This window comes from Bombina bombina, chromosome 2, assembly GCF_027579735.1.
Source record: "Bombina bombina isolate aBomBom1 chromosome 2, aBomBom1.pri, whole genome shotgun sequence".
Lineage (NCBI taxonomy): Eukaryota > Metazoa > Chordata > Amphibia > Anura > Bombinatoridae > Bombina > Bombina bombina.
The window spans coordinates 1,103,491,393-1,103,502,247 of NC_069500.1; the positions used below are offsets into that span (position 1 = coordinate 1,103,491,393).

At 41.6% G+C, this 10,855-nt stretch overlaps 1 pseudogene; it reads left to right on the forward strand.

Moving 5' to 3' along the window:
• Positions 1-8,608: 8,608 nt before the first annotated feature.
• LOC128647433 (60 kDa heat shock protein, mitochondrial-like) lies at positions 8,609-10,607 on the forward strand (annotated as a pseudogene).
• Positions 10,608-10,855: the final 248 nt, after the last annotated feature.

Sequence of the window (10,855 nt, forward strand, 5' to 3'; positions counted from 1 at the left end):
ATCGATGCCACAGTGATCATACAAATGTGGATATGTTTTCAAGATTACCAATGGTACATCACATGACAGCATCTTCTAAAATTATAGAAACTCCTCCACAGCCTTTAAATCTAAATTCCAAAGTGATTGCTACTTATACATGCTCTGATTCTACCTTACAGGAAATTAAGTCTTTCTCCAACATAGGTGTGTCCGGTCCACGGCGTCATCCTTACTTGTGGGATATTCTCTTCCCCAACAGGAAATGGCAAAGAGCCCAGCAAAGCTGGTCACATGATCCCTCCTAGGCTCCGCCTACCCCAGTCATTCTCTTTGCCGTTGTACAGGCAACATCTCCACGGAGATGGCTTAGAGTTTTTTAGTGTTTAACTGTAGTTTTTCATTATTCAATCAAGAGTTTGTTATTTTCAAATAGTGCTGGTACGTACTATTTACTCAGAAACAGAAAAGAGATGAAGAATTCTGTTTGTATGAGGAAAATGATTTTAGCAACCGTAACTAAAATCCATGGCTGTTCCACACAGGACTGTTGAGAGCAATTAACTTCAGTTGGGGGAACAGTTTGCAGTCCTTTGCTGCTTGAGGTATGACACATTCTAACAAGACGATGTAATGCTGGAAGCTGTCATTTTCCCTATGGGATCCGGTAAGCCATGTTTATTACGATTGTAAATAAGGGCTTCACAAGGGCTTATTTAGACTGTAGACCTTTTTTGGGCTAAATCGATTGATATTAACACTTATTTAGCCTTGAGGAATCATTTATTCTGGGTAGCAGGCACTGTTTTAGACACCTTATTTTTTAGGGGCTTTCCCAAAGCATAGGCAGAGTCTCATTTTCGCGCCGGTGTTGCGCACTTGTTTTTGAGAGGCATGGCATGCAGTCGCATGTGAGAGGAGCTCTGATACTTATAAAAGACTTCTGAAGGCGTCATTTGGTATCGTATTCCCCTTTGGGTTTGGTTGGGTCTCAGCAAAGCAGATACCAGGGACTGTAAAGGGGTTAAAGCTTAAAACGGCTCCGGTTCCGTTATTTTAAGGGTTAAAGCTTCCAAAATTGGTGTGCAATATTTTCAAGGCTTTAAGACACTGTGGTGAAAGTTTGGTGAATTTTGAACAATTCCTTCATGTTTTTTCGCAATTGCAGTAATAAAGTGTGTTCAGTTTAAAATTTAAAGTGACAGTAACGGTTTTATTTCAAAACGTTTTTTGTACTTTCTTATCAAGTTTATGCCTGTTTAACATGTCTGAACTACCAGATAGACTGTGTTCTGAATGTGGGGAAGCCAGAATTCCTATTCATTTAAATAAATGTGATTTATGTGATAATGACAATGATGCCCAAGATGATTCCTCAAGTGAGGGGAGTAAGCATGGTACTGCATCATTCCCTCCTTCGTCTACACGAGTCTTGCCCACTCAGGAGGCCCCTAGTACATCTAGCGCGCCAATACTCCTTACTATGCAACAATTAACGGCTGTAATGGATAATTCTGTCAAAAACATTTTAGCCAAAATGAACCCTTGTCAGCGTAAGCGTGGATGCTCTGTTTTAGTTACTGAAGAGCATGACGACGCTGATATTAATATCTCTGAAGGGCCCCTAACCCAATCTGAGGGGGCCAGGGAGGTTTTGTCTGAGGGAGAAATTACTGATTTAGGGAACATTTCTCAGCAGGCTGAATCTGATGTGATTACTTTTAAATTTAAATTGGAACATCTCCGCATTTTGCTTAAGGAGGTATTATCCACTCTGGATGATTGTGAAAATTTGGTCATCCCAGAGAAACTATGTAAAATGGACAAGTTCCTAGAGGTGCCGGGGCTCCCAGAAGCTTTTCCTATACCCAAGCGGGTGGCGGACATTGTTAATAAAGAATGGGAAAGGCCCGGTATTCCTTTCGTCCCTCCCCCCATTTTTAAAAAATTGTTTCCTATGGTCGACCCCAGAAAGGACTTATGGCAGTCAGTCCCCAAGGTCGAGGGAGCGGTTTCTACTTTAAACAAACGCACCACTATTCCCATAGAGGATAGTTGTGCTTTCAAAGATCCTATGGATAAAAAATTAGAAGGTTTGCTTAAAAAGATGTTTGTTCAGCAGGGTTACCTTCTACAACCCATTTCATGCATTGTCCCTGTCACTACAGCCGCATATTTCTGGTTTGATGAACTGATTAAGGTGCTCGATAGTGACTCTCCTCCTTATGAGGAGATTATGGACAGAGTCAATGCTCTCAAATTGGCTAATTCTTTCACTCTAGACGCCTCTTTGCAATTGGCTAAGTTAGCGGCTAAGAATTCTGGGTTTGCTATTGTGGCGCGCAGAGCGCTTTGGTTGAAATCTTGGTCGGCTGATGCGTCTTCCAAGAACAAGCTACTAAACATTCCTTTCAAGGGGAAAACGCTGTTTGGTCCTGACTTGAAAGAGATTATCTCTGATATCACTGGGGGTAAGGGCCATGCCCTTCCTCAGGATCGGCCTTTCAAGGCAAAAAATAGACCTAATTTTCGTCCCTTTCGTAAAAACGGACCAGCCCAAGGTGCTACGTCCTCTAAGCAAGAGGGTAATACTTCTCAGGCCAAGCCAGCTTGGAGACCAATGCAAGGCTGGAACAAGGGAAAGCAGGCCAAGAAACCTGCCACTGCTACCAAGACAGCATGAAATATTGGCCCCCGATCCGGGACCGGATCTGGTGGGGGGCAGACTCTCTCTCTTCGCTCAGGCTTGGGCAAGAGATGTTCTGGATCCTTGGGCGCTAGAAATAGTCTCCCAGGGTTATCTTCTGGAATTCAAGGGACTTCCCCCAAGGGGGAGGTTCCACAGGTCTCAGTTGTCTTCAGACCACATAAAAAGACAGGCGTTCTTACATTGTGTAGAAGACCTGTTAAAAATGGGAGTGATTCATCCTGTTCCATTGAGAGAACAAGGGATGGGGTTCTACTCCAATCTGTTCATAGTTCCCAAAAAAGAGGGAACGTTCAGACCAATCCTAGATCTCAAGATCTTAAACAAATTTCTCAAGGTCCCATCGTTCAAGATGGAAACCATTCGAACTATCCTTCCTTCCATCCAGGAAGGTCAATTCATGACCACGGTGGACTTAAAGGATGCGTATCTACATATTCCTATCCACAAGGAACATCATCGGTTCCTAAGGTTTGCATTCCTGGACAAACATTACCAGTTCGTGGCGCTTCCTTTCGGATTAGCCACTGCTCCAAGGATTTTCACAAAGGTACTAGGGTCCCTTCTAGCGGTGCTAAGACCAAGGGGCATTGCAGTAGTACCTTACCTGGACGACATTCTGATTCAAGCGTCGTCCCTCCCTCGAGCAAAGGCTCACACGGACATTGTCCTGGCCTTTCTCAGATCTCACGGCTGGAAAGTGAACGTGGAAAAGAGTTCTCTATCCCCGTCAACAAGGGTTCCCTTCTTGGGAACAATTATAGACTCCTCAGAAATGAGGATTTTTCTAACAGAGGCCAGAAAGACAAAACTTCTGGACTCTTGTCGAATTCTTCATTCCGTTCCTCTTCCTTCCGTAGCTCAGTGCATGGAAGTGATCGGGTTGATGGTAGCGGCAATGGACATAGTTCCTTTTGCGCGCATTCATCTAAGACCATTACAACTGTGCATGCTCAGTCAGTGGAATGGGGACTATACAGACTTGTCTCCAAAGATACAAGTAAATCAGAGGACCAGAGACTCACTCCGTTGGTGGCTGTCCCTGGACAACCTGTCACGAGGGATGACATTCCGCAGACCAGAGTGGGTCATTGTCACGACCGACGCCAGTCTGATGGGCTGGGGCGCGGTCTGGGGATCCCTGAAAGCTCAGGGTCTTTGGTCTCGGGAAGAATCTCTTCTACCGATAAATATTCTGGAACTGAGAGCGATATTCAATGCTCTCAAGGCTTGGCCTCAGCTAGCGAGGACCAAGTTCATACGGTTTCAATCAGACAACATGACGACTGTTGCGTACATCAACCATCAGGGGGGAACAAGGAGTTCCCTAGCGATGGAAGAAGTGACCAAGATTATTCTATGGGCGGAGTCTCACTCCTGCCACCTGTCTGCTATCCACATCCCGGGAGTGGAAAATTGGGAAGCGGATTTTCTGAGTCGTCAGACATTGCATCCGGGGGAGTGGGAACTCCATCCGGAAATCTTTGCCCAAGTCACTCAACTATGGGGCATTCCAGACATGGATCTGATGGCCTCTCGTCAGAACTTCAAAGTTCCTTGCTACGGGTCCAGATCCAGGGATCCCAAGGCGGCTCTAGTGGATGCACTAGTAGCACCTTGGACCTTCAAACTAGCTTATGTGTTCCCGCCGTTTCCTCTCATCCCCAGGCTGGTAGCCAGGATCAATCAGGAGAGGGCGTCGGTGATCTTGATAGCTCCTGCGTGGCCACGCAGGACTTGGTATGCAGATCTGGTGAATATGTCATCGGCTCCACCTTGGAAGCTACCTTTGAGACGAGACCTTCTTGTTCAGGGTCCGTTCGAACATCCGAATCTGGTTTCACTCCAGCTGACTGCTTGGAGATTGAACGCTTGATTTTATCGAAGCGAGGTTTCTCAGATTCTGTTATCGATACTCTTGTTCAGGCCAGAAAGCCTGTAACTAGAAAGATTTACCACAAAATTTGGAAAAAATATATCTGTTGGTGTGAATCTAAAGGATTCCCTTGGGACAAGGTTAAGATTCCTAGGATTCTATCCTTCCTTCAAGAAGGATTGGAAAAAGGATTATCGGCAAGTTCCCTGAAGGGACAGATTTCTGCCTTGTCGGTGTTACTTCACAAAAAACTGGCAGCTGTGCCAGATGTTCAAGCCTTTGTTCAGGCTCTGGTTAGAATCAAGCCTGTTTACAAACCTTTGACTCCTCCTTGGAGTCTCAATTTAGTTCTTTCAGTTCTTCAGGGGGTTCCGTTTGAACCCTTACATTCCGTTGATATTAAGTTATTATCTTGGAAAGTTTTGTTTTTAGTTGCTATTTCTTCTGCTAGAAGAGTTTCAGAATTATCTGCTCTGCAGTGTTCTCCTCCTTATCTGGTGTTCCACGCAGATAAGGTGGTTTTACGTACTAAACCTGGTTTTCTTCCAAAAGTTGTTTCTAACAAAAACATTAACCAGGAGATTATCGTACCTTCTCTGTGTCCGAAACCAGTTTCAAAGAAGGAACGCTTGTTGCACAATTTGGATGTTGTTCGCGCTCTAAAATTCTATTTAGATGCTACAAAGGATTTTAGACAAACATCTTCCTTGTTTGTTGTTTATTCAGGTAAAAGGAGAGGTCAAAAAGCAACTTCTACCTCTCTCTCTTTTTGGATTAAAAGCATCATCAGATTGGCTTACGAGACTGCCGGACGGCAGCCTCCCGAAAGAATCACAGCTCATTCCACTAGGGCTGTGGCTTCCATATGGGCCTTCAAGAACGAGGCTTCTGTTGATCAGATATGTAGGGCAGCGACTTGGTCTTCACTGCACACTTTTACCAAATTTTACAAGTTTGATACTTTTGCTTCTTCTGAGGCTATTTTTGGGAGAAAGGTTTTGCAAGCCGTGGTGCCTTCCATTTAGGTGACCTGATTTGCTCCCTCCCTTCATCCGTGTCCTAAAGCTTTGGTATTGGTTCCCACAAGTAAGGATGACGCCGTGGACCGGACACACCTATGTTGGAGAAAACAGAATTTATGTTTACCTGATAAATTTCTTTCTCCAACGGTGTGTCCGGTCCACGGCCCGCCCTGGTTTTTTAATCAGGTCTGATAATTTATTTTCTTTAACTACAGTCACCACGGTACCATATGGTTTCTCCTATGCTATTATTCCTCCTTAACGTCGGTCGAATGACTGGGGTAGGCGGAGCCTAGGAGGGATCATGTGACCAGCTTTGCTGGGCTCTTTGCCATTTCCTGTTGGGGAAGAGAATATCCCACAAGTAAGGATGACGCCGTGGACCGGACACACCGTTGGAGAAAGAAATTTATCAGGTAAACATAAATTCTGTTTTTGTTCAACATGGGTGGCCTAAAGTGGTTCGCTCTGACCTTCAGCCATATTTTACAAGGAAGAAGGAAATTGTGCATGACTCAGGCTGTCTGTTATGGGGGTCACGAGTGATAATTCCGACCTTACTGCAAACATTAGCATTAAAGTTACTACACAGCTCACATCAGGGTGTAGTAAAAATGAAGCAAAGAGCACGAGAATATTTATGGTGGCCTAAATTGGATACAGATATTGCTTCTTATGTAGCTGCTTGCAATGCATGTGCACAGACACAGCGGAATCCCAGCAGGGACACCTCAAAAACTTGGCCATGGCCAAATGAACCTTGGACAAGAATCCATGTTGATTTCGCAGGGCCAGTGGATGGACGAATGTATTTGGTGGCTGTGGATGCTCATTCCAAGTGGCCAGAAGTAGTTCAAATGTCAAGTACTACAACACAACAAACCATTGTCGTTCTTTCCAGTATGTTTGCAAGATTTGGACTGCCACAAACTTTAGTCTCAGACAATGGTCCACAGTTCATATCACATGAATTTGAAACATTTCTAGCTACAAATAACATCAAACACTGTAAGACAGCTCCATATTTTCCAGCCTCTAATGGACAGGCTGAAAGATTTGTACAAACTTTAAAACGCCACTTAGCTGTCTCTCACAAATCAAAATTTAATCCAAACTCCCTTTCTAACTTTTTGTTTAACTATCGAAACACTCCCCATGCCACTACTGGGCTATCACCTGCAATGTTAATGTTTGGAAGACGCCTGAGAACTCCACTGGATAAAGTTAGACCAGAACATTCCAAACAAGAGTTGAACACTTCTAGCGTTTCAGAATTTGTCATTCATGACAGAGTATGGGTTAGAAACTACCGTGGCCCAAATAAATGGATTCCAGCTGTCATAATACAAGGCATGGGCAACAGAATGTTTAAAGTTCAACTACAAGCTGGTGGTACAGTTTCCCGCCATGTAGAACAAATGAGACATAGATCTCAACCAGCTACACAAATATCCAATGATTCAGATGGTGAGGATATCTGGCATGGAGTGTGGTGCCCACCTGGGTCTTCTGAGGATGAAAATACAATGAACACAACTGAAACAGATCAACCTCAGAATGATTCTGTCCAACAACAAAATATCACAGATGATCAACAACCGTTGGGTACTCCTCCACAGACTATTTCTCCTGAACCAAATACTCTACGGCCCTCTAGAAACAGAAGGCCACCTTCTAGATGGCAATGTGAGGATTCAGTGAGAGATTATTCAGCAAGGAATGACCTAATCCGAAGGCGGACTTATCGCAGAAAACATAACTGAGACTAAAATCTAGGCTGCAACCTAGGTCTTGTGCATAGACTATAAAGATAAACTGTTCTAAGTACAAGTGTATGGTTTAGTGATAAACATGTATGTCTATTACTTGTTGCATGTTACAATATTATCCACTGTCTGTTCTTTATTTTTATTTATTTTTTTTTTAATAATTTTTTTTTTTTGAGAAAAAAGGGGATGTTAAGATTACTGCAGCTTTCACTGTATCTTTGCACTAACCTTGTTTTATCATTATATGTTAGAAGTGTTGCAGCTTTAAGCTCAGCTCACCACACCCTCTGGGTGTGTCTGGGTCTCTGTGACATCATCAGAAGCCATGTTAGTTTTACTGATGGAACCTGCTAGTAAATAGCCATGTGGCTGTAGCTGAATAAAAGTTATCTAAAGTTCCTGCTGCAGAGTCTCAGTGATATGTGCAAGAGACATCAGACACAAGGTAACAGCACACAACTGAATGTTCTAATCCTGACTACACACAGAACATAACAAAAGGGATTATCTTTCTTTTTAAACAACAAAAATTCTGGTGTTGACTGTCCCTTTAAGTATGATTTTATCGCTTTTAAGTCACTTTTTAACTAATTTTCTTGTTTTACTAAGCAGAGATTGACAGATACACCCCCCCCCCCCCAAAAAAAAAAAAAAAGCTGTTAAAAAAAAAAATTGGCAAAGTGTTTTTTTCCCATGTGGTAAAATATTTCAATTATATTAAAATCCCACTATATATATATATATATATATATATATATATATATATATATATTATATATATATATATATAGATAGATACATACACATATATATATATATATATATATATATATATACATACGTCTGTTTCACAGATAAAGCCAGCCATTCAATAATTTTTAATGTTGAAAACTAAGACACAGATACAGCCTTAAGGTGATTTCCCTTTAAAAGACTACCTTGTTTAGAGAAAAAAGGTCTGGTATTTGAATAGTAATAGAGAGAACTGTGATACAAAGGGAGGTTGAAGAAAAAGTCAACATATATTTAGATAAGTTCTAAAGTGAAAAGTTTGACATCAATACCTTTTAATGAAAAATAAATGTTTTTCCACCAGATTACTGTAAAATTCACCTTTGTAAGTAATCAGGTTTTGCATAAGCTCTAATTATTATGTTAATTATCCTTCTCCTTAAGTTGGAGTCCCGGTCAGTCGCTCTTAGGCACGTGTGTGTTAACATCTAGTGGATCAGTTCCTGCAGACCATTAACTGGAAATGTTTCGGTTACCAACAGTTCTTCGCCAGGTGAGACCTGTATCTAGAGCTTTAACTGTTGCAAAAGCAATTGACCTTAAAGACAAATACAAAAATATTGGCGCCAGGCTAGTTCAAGATGTAGCCAATAATACAAATCAAGAAGCTGGAGATGGTACTACCACAGTGACTGTTCTTGCACAATCTATTGCTAAAGAGGGTTTTGACAAAATCAGTAAAGGTGCAAACCCAATAGAAATTAGAAGACGTGTTATGCTGGCTGTAGATACAGTTATTGCTGAATTAAAGAAGCAGTCAAAACCTGTTACCACACCAGAATAGATTGCTCAGGTAGCTACAATATCTGCAAATGGAGATCAGGAAATTGGCAAAATTATTTCTGATGCCATGAAAAAAGTTGGTCGTAAAGGTGTTATTACAGTTAAGGATGGTAAAACTCTTAACGATGAGTTGGAGATTATTGAAGGCATGAAATTTGACAGAGGCTACATATCTCCATATTTTATCAATACTGCTAAAGGCCAGAAATGTGAATTCCAGGATGCTTATCTTTTACTTAGTGAAAAAAGAAGTTTTCAGTCAATTGTACCCGCTCTAGAAATTGCCAACGCTCACCGTAAACCCTTGGTTATAATAGCTGAAGATGTTGATGGGGAATATTTAAGCACATTGGTTTTAAATCGCTTAAAAGTTGGCCTTCAGGTGGTTGCAGTTAAGGCTCCAGGTTTTGGTGACAATAGGAAGTTTGGAGAGGACGGACTCAGCTTAAATATTGAAGACATTCAGCCTCATGATTTTGGGAAAGTTGGAGAAGTTATTGTAACAAAGGATGATACCATGCTGTTGAAAGAAAAAGGCGACAAAGCAAATATTGAAAAACGCATACAAGAAATTCACGAGCAGTTGGATAGTACAAACAGTGAATATGAAAAAGAGAAATTAAATGAGAGGCTAGCCAAGCTTTCTGATGGTGTAGCAGTAATAAAGGTTGGTGGAACCAGTGATGTTCAAGTAAATGAAAAGAAAGACAGAGTAACTGATGCGTTAAATGCAACTTGTGCTGCAGTAGAAGAAGGAATAGTTTTAGGAGGGGGTTGTGCCTTGCTTCGCTGTATCCCATCACTAGATGCTCTGACTCCATCCAATGAAGACCAGAAAGTTGGCATTGAAATCATAAGGAGGAGCTTAAAAATACCTGCAATGACCATTGCCAAAAATGCTGGGGTTGAAGAATCGTTGATTGTTGAGAAAATTCTAGAGAGTCCTGTTGAGATTGGATATGATGCAATGCTTGGGGAATTTGTAAATATGGTAGAGAAAGGAATCATTGACCACACAAAGGTTGTAAGGACGGCGTTGATGGATGCTTCACTTTTAACGACTGCAGAAGCTGTTGTGACAGAAATTCCAAAGGAGGAGAAGGATGCTGGCATGGGTGGAATGGGAGGCATGGGAGGAGGAATGTTCTAAATTAGGACATCTGAACTGAGAACTGTTATACTGCCATATTCTCATCATGCTTATGAGCGCTAACGTTTTCTGTAGAGGAGACCTGACGAAGTCCAAGTGCTCTGTGACACATGGCTGCAAAAGTTATTGGAAGACTTGTTGAGATTATGTAATTGTTTACCGCTGTCATCGTCCATGCCTTTACATAATTTATTTTGTATTTTTGGAGAACCTTTGTACATTCCTTTAATTAGGTGCCTATACCAACATTCAGCACTTGATTAAATTAGAATTAATTTTTACTAAAGCTTCATTAGTTTTATTGACGCTTCTCTTGAAATGCCATCAAAAATGTGTCAAGTCCTATTTCTGCATATGTATTAATGGGCTGTTCTAAGCTATTTGGAGATGTAAATAAAATGGGGTTTGGGGGGGAATCTACAGTGGGATATTGAAAATTAAGAAGTGAAAAAATAAAATACAGGATACTAAGTTAAGTAGAAACTTTAACATTTATGCAGATCTATTAGGTCAAAATAAAAACTTTGAAAGAGCCTTAAAAAAAAAAATCTGGGGGGGCGGAGCTGGCTGCAGCTAAGATGGCTGTGTAACACCGTAGCTCTGCAAGCCAGCTCCATAATAAAGCCTGAAATGACCCAATTTACCTAAGCTAATTGAAGCAATAATATCTGACAAGAATGCCCTTTTAGCAGAGAGCAACAGAACTCAAGCAAATAAGGAACAGCTCTGCGAGGACCGGTGCTATTGCTAAGCACAACTAACCCCGCGGCCTGTGGC